Here is a 13243-nt window from a genome sequence, read left to right as displayed (position 1 = left end):
GACACTGTAAGTGTAAGGCCAGACACTATAAAACTCTTAGAGGAAAACATAGGCAGAAGACTCTATGACATAAATCACAGAAACATCCTTTTTGACCCACCTCCTAGAGACATGGAAATAAAAACAAACAAATGAGACCTAATGAAACTTAAAAGCTTTTGCACAGCAAAGGAAACCATAAACAAGACGAAAAGACAACCCTCAGAATGGGAGACAATATTTGCCAACTAAGCAACTGACAAAGGATTAATCTCCAAAATTTACAAGTAGCTCATGCAGCTCAATACCAGAAAAACAACCCAATCCAAAAATGGGCAGAAGACCTAAACATTTCTCCAAAGAAGATACACAGATTGCCAACAAACACATGAAAAGATGCTCAATGTCACTAATCATTAGAGAAATGCAAATCGAAACTACAATGAGGTATCACCTCTCACTGGTCAGAAAATGGCCATCATCAAAAAATTTACAAACAATAAATGCTGGAGAGGGTGTGGAGAAAAGGGAACCCTCTTGCACTGTTGGTGGGAATGTAAATTGATACAGCCATTACGGAGAACAGTATGGAGGTTCCTTAAAAAACTACAAATAGAACTACCATATGACCCAGCAATCCCACTACTGGGCATATACCCTGAGAAAACCATAATTCAAAAAGAGACATGTACAATGTTCACTGCAGCACTATTTACAATAACCAGGACATGGAAGCAACCTAAGTGTCCATCGACAGATGAATGGATAAAGAAGATGTGGCACATATATACAAGGGAGTATTACTCAGCCATAAAAAGAAACGAAGTTGAGTTATTTGTAGTGAGGTGCATAGAGCTAGAGTCTGTCATACAGAGTGAAGTAAGTCAGAAAGAGAAAAACAAATACTGTATGCTGGGACTTCCCTGGCGGCGCAGTGGCTAAGAATCCGCCTGCCAATGCAGGGGACACAGGTTTGAGCCCTGTGTCGGCCAACACAATCACTGTTTCTTCAACCCACCTGGTATGGGAAAAAATAGGTCTTTTAAATAAAAATAGCCACAATTTTACACTGGACCAGAATGGTGGGAAGCTGATAGACGTTGGTCATTTGCATCAAACTGATGTGATCCACTCGGTTGATGTAGCCGTCCCCAGTGTGACATGTAAAGAGGTGAGCAAAATGGGACAGTTAGACAGCTGAGCTCAAAAAACCTGTTTCATTATTTAAGTATTATATATTTCCAGGTCAAAAACACCTACTTTCCTATTATAAATAAAACTGCTTAAGACTACAAAAGTTCCTATATAAGGTCTGTCCCAGGATCCATTCAGGACAGTATTCTGTCTCCAGTCTTACAAAGTAACAAGAAGAAGAGTTTAGGATCAAACAGCTATACTAAATTATGAACGCCCTGCTTCTATCCATTATTGCAACAACTGGAGAGCTGGCTTTAGGTAGGTTTACCCTTCCTTTACCCGACCTCTTAAACATACTCTTTGTAGACAGACTGAGCTATCTGGGAAGTTTACAGGTTTTGATATATTTATGGTAAATTCTTCTTAAGTTGACAGAAGGTAGGCCATATAACATTCCAGTAACTTCCTTAGAGCCACTTTCAGACAAAAATCACTGGAATTACCTAAAGTGATAATTCTGGCTCATATGACAATCTTGTTGTTTCAGTTGTGAAGCCATAAAAGTTTTCTTTCCAAGAGAAGCAAAAAGAGGAAAAAAAAAAGACTTGTCTACAAATAAGGGCTGAAAAGGAAAGAAAGGAACTGGACCAGATCAAGACTGTGTCAAACTCTTGGCCACAGTCACTGAGAATATATAAATTAAGCCAAATTTTGCACACTTCACTAAATAGGGATTTTTTCACTGGAGCTTTCAAACTGACAGTCAATCCTATGGGGATAAGTCTCATGCCTTTCTATCAAGAGCTGGGATTCTAGAAAGAAAACAAGTACCTTAAAACATAAGACATTTTTCAGAAATTTGGTTTTTCTTTAGCAACACTGCCTAATCTAGAAAATCTACCTATTTACAAAAATCTACCTATTGATGAAATTTTTCTGGAATTAGATACAGTGATGGTTGTGCAACTTTGTAAATATACTAAAAACAACAAACCAAGAAACCCCCCCAAGTATTACACTTTAAAGGAGTGAATTGGTTTTTTACATTGTTTACTCTATTTATTTATTTTTTAACATCTTTATTGGAATATAATTGCTTTACAATGGTGTGTTAGTTTCTGCTGTATAACAAAGTGAATCAGCTATACATATACATATATCCCCATTTCTCCTCCCTCTTGCGTCTCCCTTCCACCCTCCCTATTCCACCCCTCTAGGTGGTCACAAAGCACTGAGCTGACCTCCATGTGCTATGCAGCTGCTTCCCACTAGCTATCTATTTAACATTTGGTAGTGCATATATGTCCACGCCACTCTCTCACTTCGTCCCACCTTACCCTTGCCCCTCAAGTCTGTTCTCTACATCTGTGTCTTTATTCCTGTCCTGCCCCTAGGTTCTGCAGAACCTTTTTTTTTTTTAGATTCCGTATATATGTGTTAGCATACGGTATTTGTTTTTCTCTTTCTGACTTACTTCACTCTGTATGACAGACTCTAGCTCCATGCACCGCACTACAAATAAATCAATTTTCTTTCTATGGCTGAGTAATATTCCACTGTATATATGTGCCACACCTTCTTTATCCATTCATCTGTTGATGGACACTTCGGTTGCTTCCATCTCCTGGCTATTGTAAATAAAGCTGCAATGAACATTGTGGTACATGACTCTTTTTGAATTATGGTTTTCTCAGGGTATATGCCCAGTAGTGGGATTGCTGGGTCGTATGGTAGTTCTATTTTTAGTTTTTTAAGGAACTTCATCTGTTCTCCATATTGGCTGCATCAACTTACATTCCCACCAACAGTGCAAGAGGGTTCCCTTTTCTCCACACCCTCTCCAGCATTTGTTGTTTGTAGAGTTTTTGATGATGGCCATTCTGACTGGTGTGCGGTGATACCTCATTGTAGTTTTGATTTGCATTTCTCTAGTAATTATTGATGTTGAGCATCTTTTCACATGCCTCTTGGCCATATGTATATCTTCTTTGGAGAAATGTCTATTTAGGTCTTCTGCCCATGTTTGGATTGGGTTGTTCGTTTTTTTGATATTGAGCTGCATGAGCTTAAAGGAGTGAATTTTATGGTATGTGAATTAGAAATCAATAAAGGCATTATAAATAATAACAATGACAAACCCACTATACATTAACCTTAAACAGAAATCTATTTACAGATTATCCTTCCCCAAGTATGCGTGTACATGCTATGTGTACACTTGCAGGAGGGCAAGGCAGTCACCTGGGGAATCAACCTTAGGAAGACCAGTTCCTAATCAACATTTGGAAGACCAGAGGCACGGACTGTTAACACTTTCAAATTTAGTTTTTTAATCAAATGTTTCAGATATTCAAAAAAGGTATAAAATGATCAGCGACAGGAACACAAGGAGGTTCAAAAGTATTAGTGATTTCCTATGTTTTTTTATTCATTCATTCATTCATTCATTTATTTATGGCTGTGTTGTGTCTTCGTTGCTGCGCACAGGCTTTCTCTAGTTGTGGAGAGCGGGGTCTACACTTCATTGTGACGCACGGGCTTAGCTGCTCGGCAACATGTGGGATATTCCCGGACCAGGGCTCGAACCATGTCCCCTGTGTCGGCAGGCGGATTCTTAACCACTGTGCCACCAGCGAAGTCCGGCTGATCTATTTCTTAAGCTGGGTGATAGCTAAGTAGGTATTTGTTACTTTATTATTATTCTTTAAAACATACCTCCTTATTATAAGTGCTCTTTAATATACATATGATGTATTTCATAATTTTTAAAAACAAAACTTAAAAGAAATTATGTACATTCATACTATGGAATAAATCAGTTCCACTGTAATGTGACATATGCATTTCTAAAAATCACCACGCTGTATAACATTGCATAACAAAAACCACAAGGCTTATAGGAAAAATGGGTTTGGGCCCAACACTCAAAAATTTTATCAGTGACATTAAGAAAAAAAGGGAATCAAATAAAAAAAGGAATCTAATATTGTAAAAATGGCAGCACAGTTCTACACATTAAATGGTTAAGAAATACCTACGTGTGACAATAAACTTGGAAGTTTGCCTTGAAAAAGACCTCAAGTTTGCTTGTGGAAGTGGGCATTGAAAAGTTACAGCTTGCTGAGTTACCTTGAAGTGGTAATGAGGCTAATCTGAAATCAACAGAAAAGTGTAACACCAGATGTGGATGGGTGTGGCTCATAACACAGCAAACTGAGGTTGCTGGAGGATGTCTGAGGTGTGTGCCTGCGTGTGGCTTGTGTATTTTTGCCATGGCTCAATTCAGCAGGTGCCGTTTTCTGCATTCACCTAGCATTTCTTGCAGATGAAATCACGCATGAGCGAATGTGAAATTCACGGTATACTAAAAATAGTTCCCTATTATATCAATTGCACTGGAACATATTCATGTTTTCATATAGCAAAAATGTTCTGCAATGTAGCCATTAAAAAGAATGTGTTGATATGGAAATACCTCTAAAATAAATTGTAAAGTGAACAAAAGCCAAGGTGCAGATGGTGTGTATACTTTGATTCTTTCTGTGTAAACTAGGGGAAAGAGCAGAGAAACCCAAAAATATGCGGGTAGATGCCTGTGTAGGTTTTTCTGGAAGAAAGGATAAAAAATGATTTAACAACAGTTGCCTCTGGGTAGTGGTTTTGCATTTCATTTTATTCCTGACTACAATGTTTGAATTTTCTAACCATGTACATGCATTATTTGGGGGAGGAAAATGCCAAAAGGGTTTATGTCTCTTTCTGTTTTCTTCTTACTTCTCTATATGTTTAAAAGACACAACTACAGAGAATGTGAAACAACTGGAACTTTCATGCATTGGTGGTGGGAATGCAAAATGGTAAATCACTTTGGAAAACAGCTTGGGAGTTTCTTAAAAAAAATTAAAAATTCCCTACCATATGACCCAGCCATTCCACTCCTAGGTATTTCCCAAGAGAAATAAAAGCCTATGTCCATACAAAAACACAAATGTTCACAGCAATGTTATTTGTGATAGTCAAAAACTAAAAACAACCCGAATGTCCATTAGTAGGCAAATGGGTAAACAAATTGCGATATATCCATACAATAGAACATACTCTTCAATAAAAAAGAATTAACCAGGGACTTCCCTGGTGGCACAGTGGTTAAGAATCTGCCTGCCAATGCAGGGGAGACGGGTTCAAGACCTGGTGCGGGAAGATCCCACATGCCACGGAGTAACAAAACCCGTGAGCCACAACTACTGAGCCTGCGCTCTAGAGCCTGTGAGCCACAACTACTGAAGCCTGTGTGCCACAACTACTGAGCCCACATGCCACAACTACTGAAGCCCGTGCTCCACAACAAGAGAAGCCACCGCATTAAGAAGCCCACGCACCGCAGCAAAGAGTAGCCCCCGCTCAACGCAATTAGAGAAAGCCCGCGCATAGCAACAAAGATTCAAGGCAGCCGTAAATAAATAAATAAACTTATAAAATAAAAAAGAATTAGCCAATACATGCAGCAACATGAATTAATTTCAAAATGATGCTGAGTGAAAGAAGCCAGCTTAAGAAAAAAGTATATACTACAATGGTAACATTTATACAAAATGCAAACTAGTCTATAGTGACAGAAACCTGATCAGTGGTTGTTGTGGTATGGGGCAATGATGGGGAAGGGAGAGAGAAGGATCACAAAGGGGCATTAGAAAAATTGGGGGGATAATGCATATGTTTACTATCTTGATTGTGGTGATGTTTTCACAGATGCATAAATATGTCAAAACTTATCAAATTATACACTTTATATATGTGCAGATTGTGGTATGCCAATTGTACCTCAATGAAGCAATCTAAACACACACACAGCTATTAAATATAAACTGTCAAAAAACGTATAAAGAATACACAATGGTGGGCTTCCCTGGTGGCGCTGTGATTAAGAATCCGCCTGCCAATGCAGGGCACACGGGTTTGAGCCCTCATCTGGGAAGCTCCCACATGCCACGGAGCAACTAAGCCAGTGCGCCACAACTACTGAGCCTGTGCTCTAGAGACCGCGAGCCACAACTACGGAGCCTGTAGGCCTAGAGCCCTTGCTCCGCAACAAGAGAAGCCGCCACGATGAGAAGCCCAGGTACCACAATGAAGAGTAGCCCCCGCTCGTCCCAACTAGAGAAAGCCCGCATGCAGCAACGAAGACCCAATGCAGCCAAAAATATATAAATAAAATAAATTTTAAAATATAAAAAGAATACACAATGGGAGCCCTCATACATTGTTGGTGGAAATGTAAAATGGTGCAACTGCTGTGGAAAACAGTTTGGCAGTTCCTCAAAAAGTTAAACACAGAATTACTATGTGACCTAGCAATTCCACACCCAGGTATACATTCAAAAGAACTAAAAACATATGTCCACAAAAAAACTTGTACGTATGTGAATGTTCATAACAACATTATTCACAATAGTGAAAAAAATGGAAGCAACTCAAATGTCAATTGATGATTGGATAAACAAAATGTGATATAATCATATAATGTATTATTAAGCAATAAAAAAGAATAAAGTACCAACACATGCTACAACACCAATCAACTTTGAATATATCATGCTAATTAAGTGAAAGAAGCCAGACACAAAAGGCCACATGTTACATGATTATATTTCTATGAAATGTCCAGAAACAGGCAAATCCATAGACACAGAAAGTGGCTGCCAGGGGATGAGGGGAGGAGGGAACTGGGACTGACTGCAAATATGTATGGGGTTTCTTTCCGGAATCATGAAAATGTTATGGAATTAGATGGTAGTAATGGTTGTATAACCTTGTGAATATACTAAAAAAACCACTGAATTATACACTTTAAAATGGTGAATTCTATCTTATGTGAATTATGTCTCAACGAATAAGTATACACTCAAATAAACTAAATTAGTTTAAAAAAACAAAATAAATAACAATCACCAACATATCCACAACTCTGTAAGTAAAAACATTATGAATAAAGTTGAAGCTCCTGCTCCTTGGCATTCTGGTCACCGCCAGCCTTCATTACCACCACATAACAGGTCTCTCCCCACACTTACCCCAAGCTCACTCTTCAGATAAACAGAATAAACAATCCTTGGTTAGGAGAACTAGTTCTTCTACCTCTCCCTGCCTACAGTCATCAAAGTTCACATGCTTGAACTTCTCCTAATTACCTTCCAACGGGTTCACATTTCATCCATAACTTCTCTCTGCTTACTGAAATGCTATTCATCCTTCAAGAATCAAAATAAATTCCAATTCATCCATGAAGTGCACCCCAGCCTTCAAAAAATTTTTTTCTAACTCCCACAGAACAGATGCTATAGAAACAATCTGCTTCATAAGTCTTGTTTTCTATGAGGGAAAAGTGCACCAATGCTGACCCTCACCCTCCATTCAGTGGCAGTGTAGAAAACAGACTGAAAGGGGGGCAGGTTTAGTTAAAAGCAAGGAGGTGGGGGCCACTTTAAGGAGATGGCAATGAAGAATTCTATTCTGCATGAGCAAATGAGAAGAGAGGAGGATCAAGTATTTCTTGGAATCTATACTAAGGAAATACTCTCAAGACTGGTGATATACATCATACATGGGCTGTACTTAACAGATCTACAACTTAAATATTAGTTCTCCACTTTCTATATATTTAGAATATAATAAAAAACTTCATAATAAAAAACTGGAAATAGTCCATAGCAAATTACAGTGTATCCATTGAATGACTATAAAGGAATTTTAATATGGGAAGATATGTAGAAAACCCTAAAGATTCCACCAAAAAACTGGTAGAATAAATTAATTCAGCAAAGTAGCAGGATACCAAGTCATCACATAAAAATCAGTTACATTTCTATACACAAACAATGAACAATCTGAAAAGGAAATTACAAAAATATTTCCATTTATAATAGCATCAAAAAGAATAAAATACTTAGGAACGAACCAAGAAGGTAAAAGATATATACAATGAAAACTACAAAATATTGCTGAAAGAAATTAAAGAAGACAAATAAATGGTAACACATCCCATTTTCATGGACTGGAAGACCTAATACTGTTAAAAAGTCAATAGTACCCAAAGCCATCTACAAAGTCAATGCAATACCTACTGAAATCTCAATGACATTTTTTGCAGAAATAGAAAAACCCATCCCAAAATTCATATGGAATCTCAAGGGACCCTGAATAACCAAAACAATCTTGAAAAAGAACAAAACTGGAGGACTCACACTTCCTGATTTCAAAACTTACTAGAAGCTACAGTAATCAAAACAGCGTGGTACTGGCATAACACAGATATATAGACCAATGGAATAAAATAGCCCCAAAATTAACTCTTGCATATATGCTCAAATGATCTTTGGCAAGGGTGCCAAGACCATTTAATGGGGAAAAATCAATCTTTTCAACAAATAGTGCTAGGAAAACTGGATATCTATGTGCAAAAAAATGAATTTGGACCCTTAACTAATGCCAGGTACAAAAATTAACTCAAAATGGATCAAAGACCTAAACACAAAACATAGAACTCGATTCAAAATGGGCAAAGGATTTGAATTGATATTTCTCCAAAGATATACAAATGGTCAATAAGCACATGAAAAGATATTAAACATCACTAATATTAGGGAAGTACAAATCAAAAACACAATGAAATATCATCTCACAGCCATTAGCATGGCTACTTTAGAAAAACAAAACAAAAAGCAGAAAAGTGTTAGCAAGGACGTGAAGAAACTGGAACCCTCGTGCATTGGTGGTGGGACTATAAAATGGTGCAGCCACTATGGAAAACAGTGTGGCGCTTCCTCAAAAAATTAAAAATAGAATTACTGTATGATCCAGCAATTCCACTTCTGTGTAAATACCCCCAAAGAACTGAAAGCAGGGACTCAAACCGGTATCTGGGCACCCACATTCCTAGGAGCATTATTCACATAAGCCAAAAGATGGAAACAACTCAATTGTTCATCAACAGATGAATGAAAAGATAAAATGTGATATATATATACACTGGAATATTATGCAGCCTTTAAAAAGGAAGGAAACTGAGACATATGCTACAACATGGATGAACCTTCAGTACATTATGCTAAGTAAAATAAGCCAGTCACAAAAAGACAACTGCTGACTGAATCCACTTATATGAGGTACTCAAACTAGTCAAAATCATAGAGACAGAAAGCAGAATGGTGATTGCCAATAGCTGTGGGTAAGAGAAAATGAGAAGTTTAGTGTTTCTGTTTTACAAGATGAAAAGAGTTGTGGAGACGGATCGTGGTGATGGCTGCACGATGATATAAATGTAGTTAATACCACTGAACTGTACACTTAAAAATGGTTACAGTGGTAAATTTTACGTTATGTGTATTTTACTACACCTGAAATAAAGTATACGTAGGAGTTAAATGGTAAGTATGCTTTTTCCATTATTAACCATGCCCTTCCTGATGGAGCACAGGTAATAAACTCAATTTATTCCCAGGGGGTGGGGAATGGTGACACACATTAGGGGGGAAATTCTGTAAGCTCTGTATCAGGCTACATATTTTTAGTATCTAGATAATTCTTGACAATTAGAAAGTCAATCAGGAAAAGACAAACACAAATAAAAAGACGCACAAAGGGCAGGAACAGAAATTCACAAATGGCCAATAAATGTGAAAAAATGTTCAAACATACTAGTAATCAAGGAATGAAACATTAAAGACACAATTTTTCATCTATTAAATTTAGTTTGGGGGAGGTGAAAATAAGGTGTCTTGAACAAGGGGCACTTGTTTCTAATTCACACTCATTGTCTTCACTTCCCCACTCCCATTCAATTACTCCCATCTGTTTCTACCTCCTACTTCTAGTACTCTGGATAATAATACCAATGACCAAACTAATAACCTCTGCGTTGCCAAATCCAAGTAAGCAACTCATTAAACATCTCAGAAGCACTGACGGACCAAGCCTCCATCATCCAGAAACTTCTCTCTGTGGTTTCCATGACACCAGTCTCCTGCTTTTTTCTCTTACCTCGCTGGCTGTTTCTTCTGTCCTGTGCCCATCGTTTTCCTCTATAAGATTTCCAAGCATTATAGTGTCTGAGGCTCACTCAATTTTCACTTCTCTACACTCTTTCCCTAAGTGATCACAGGTAGTCCTATAACTCTGAATATCATCTATATACTGAGTACTCCCAAATTTTTATCTCCAGCTCTAGGTTCTCTTCTGGAAGCTCCAAACCTGTACATCCAACTGCTTCCTCAACATACCAACTTCATATCTAATATACATTTCAAATTTAATACACCCAAAACAGAACTCATGATTTCTCCCACCTCAAATTTCTCTCTTCCATTCTTCTCAGCGAATGCTGCCATCTACTCAAAGTTGCTCAAAACAAGTATCAAAAAGCAAAGAGTTCTCCCCTTCACCAATCTATTTCCAAGTCTTGTTCATTCTACCTCCAAAATATTTGTTAATCTTTCTACTTACTCTTCTCCATCCCCACAATCATGGACCTAGTCCAAGGTACTGTAAACTAACCGATCTTCTAGCTTCCGCTCTTGCCCTCTCCCTCCGCCCAGCAGATTATGCTACTTTCCTTCTTACAGCCTTCAAAAGAGTTCTCATAAAAACTAAATTCCGGGCTTCCCTGGTGGCGCAGTGGTTGAGAGTCCGCCTGCCGATGCAGGGGACACGGGTTCGTGCCCCGGTCCGGGAAGATCCCACATGCCGCGGAGCGGCTGGGCCCGTGAGCCATGGCCACTGAGCCTGCGCGTCCCGAGCCTGTGCCCCGCAACGGGAGAGGCCACAACAGTGAGAGGCCCGCGTACCGCAAAAAAAAAAAAAAAACTAAATTCCTAAGAATGGCTTCACCTGCTCCTATCTTTGAAAGAACATACAAAACCAAAAATATACACTCCATGATAATATCTCTGGACAGTAAAACTATGGGTACTTTTCCTCATTTTTCTTGTATTTTTAAATTTTTCTATGATGAATACCTACTACTTGCTTATTAAGAAAGAGGAAATTATATTGCTGAATACTACATAATATTATATTCTTACATGTTAAGGAGAAAAGGGAATGGAAAATTGTAGTTACAACTCCGTAACTGTTACAAGCTTAAAAGAAAACAGTAGCAAACAAATATCAAAATTCTAAGAATGAGGTGTCAGGGCTGTAGAATTACTGGTGATATTTTCCCTCAACATAATTACATTCACAATAGAAAAAAAAAAAGTTATGAGATAAACCTCATTGTCTTCTGCAATCTGGCCGCAACCCACCAAAGCAGCCTTTCACTCCCACCCCGCACTGTCTCACACCTCTGGTGCTTTAACTCGGGCACCATCTCTAGAGTATCCTCCAACCTTTCTAAATCCTACTCATCCTTCACGGTGGAAGGAGACGGTAGGGAAGCCGACAGGTTGGAGAAAGGTTCCAGGATTCTTGCTGATAAATCCACAACTTGCCGGTGCTGGGGCCAAATCTCGTCTCCAATCCCTTCGCAGGCCACCAGGTTTAACGTGCTAAAAGCTCCCGCCAGTGGGGCCCAGGGGACCCCCATCCCCTCAGAGAGCGCGGTGTCCCTTAAAAAATGACACCCCTCACACACCCAAATTCCGGGTTCCCGCTGCGGAGATTCCCCCGGCACACACACTCACCCCGGACCCAGCCTCCTCCTTCGGATCCTCTCCTCTCGTCAGTCACCCGCCCCCTCCCTTCCTCCCCTCAGCCAGGGTGCCAGCGCGTCCGGCGGGGTGGGGGAAGGGCGCGCACGTGCCCGCGCCGCCCCCGCCCAGACAATGCCCGGGAGAACGGAGCGCGCGCCCGGCGGTCCCATCCCGCTCCCGCCAACACTCACCCTTTTTCCGGGTCTCCGGCTGAAGCGCAGGCCCCGCCGGGCGCCGCAAGAGGGTACGGGGGAGGGGAGGCAGCGGGCCAAGCCCCGCGGAGCCGCCCCGCCACGAGGCCCCAGCGACCCCGGAGCCCGCGGAAGCACACTGCTCAGCAGAGCCCGCCCGACCCGTCTGGCCCGGACGTCACCAGCAAGGGCGGTGGCGACGCGCGCGGTTCCGGGGGCGGAGTTCGCAAGGTTGTGGGCGGGGCCGGGGCGGGGTTGAGGCTGTCCTAGACTCTCACCCCGGGCCGGGACGCGCTGGCCCACACTGCCCAGCCCTGACCCGCTACCTGGGGAGCATGGGCGCCGGTTCTGGTAAAGGCACCATCATATATTATTTTCCTCCTTAGAGAAAGATGGCGAGTTCCAGCCCAAAGACAGAATATTCATTCTGCCGGCATTTATGAAGCTTCTACAGCAAGGACCACAGTAGCTATGATTTTTGTATGTGTCATCTTGTACCAAGCTTTGTGCTCTGTGCTAGGGATACAAATAACTATAGTTATTACTAACCTATTTTACAGATGCAGAAACTGAGGCTCGGAAAGGTTATCTAGGTCATACAACTAGTGAGTAACAATCCATCAAGTACTGTTTTCCACCTAAATATCTCTTGAGCCCAACCTTCCCTTTCCTTCTCCCTGTACCACCCTAGAGTAGACCCCATCATCTCTCTGCCCAAGGCCACTGTAGCCTCCCATGTGGTCTCCAGGTATCTATTTCTGTCCCCCTCCAATCTGTTTTCCTCACTACGTGAAGATTTACCATTGGAATTACCAAGGTCTAGAGGGGGTTCACTTTATAATTTGTTTTTCACTTTACGTATGTTATCAATTTTTTGGATGTGTTTAATAAAAATGTTTTAAAGGATTTACTCGTATATCTCCAATTGCAAGCCCAGTGCATTGCACATAGTATGCACTCAAGAAGTATTTGTTGAATAAATGAATAGTAGGGCCAGGAACTTACTCCAAAGCCCTGCATGATAAGGAAATAGAGGGATTTATAAAATGTCACTGTTGGCCTCCTGACCTTAATGTCTATTAAGGGTAAAGGCAGATTAACAATATTTGTTCAACAAATTTTTTGTGTGTTTCTATTCTATGTCCTGGCACTGTGTGCCCAGCACTATGTTAGATACTGAGGATCAGAAATGAACAAAACAGTTTCTGCCCTTGTGAAATTTACCGTCAATCTAATCTGAAAGGCCAGGAA

At 40.3% G+C, this 13243-nt stretch overlaps 1 protein-coding gene across 9 annotated transcripts in view; it reads right to left on the bottom strand.

Annotated features, from left to right (window-relative positions):
* The window catches only part of YEATS2 (YEATS domain containing 2), a gene marked incomplete at its 3' end in the record, with an annotated part of 115072 nt that extends 102879 nt beyond the window's left edge, over positions 1 to 12193 (bottom strand). For 8 of the 9 annotated variants that reach the window (XM_079922513.1, XM_079922517.1, XM_079922518.1 and 5 more), the window contains exon 1: positions 11993 to 12193. The other variant, XM_079922514.1, reaches the window with a different exon arrangement.
* Positions 12194 to 13243: the final 1050 nt, after the last annotated feature.

This window comes from Stenella coeruleoalba (assembly GCF_951394435.1).
Source record: "Stenella coeruleoalba genome assembly, chromosome: 5".
NCBI lineage: Eukaryota > Metazoa > Chordata > Mammalia > Artiodactyla > Delphinidae > Stenella > Stenella coeruleoalba.
Note: the sequence above shows the minus strand (reverse complement) of the source record. Positions and strands in the feature narration are given on the sequence as shown.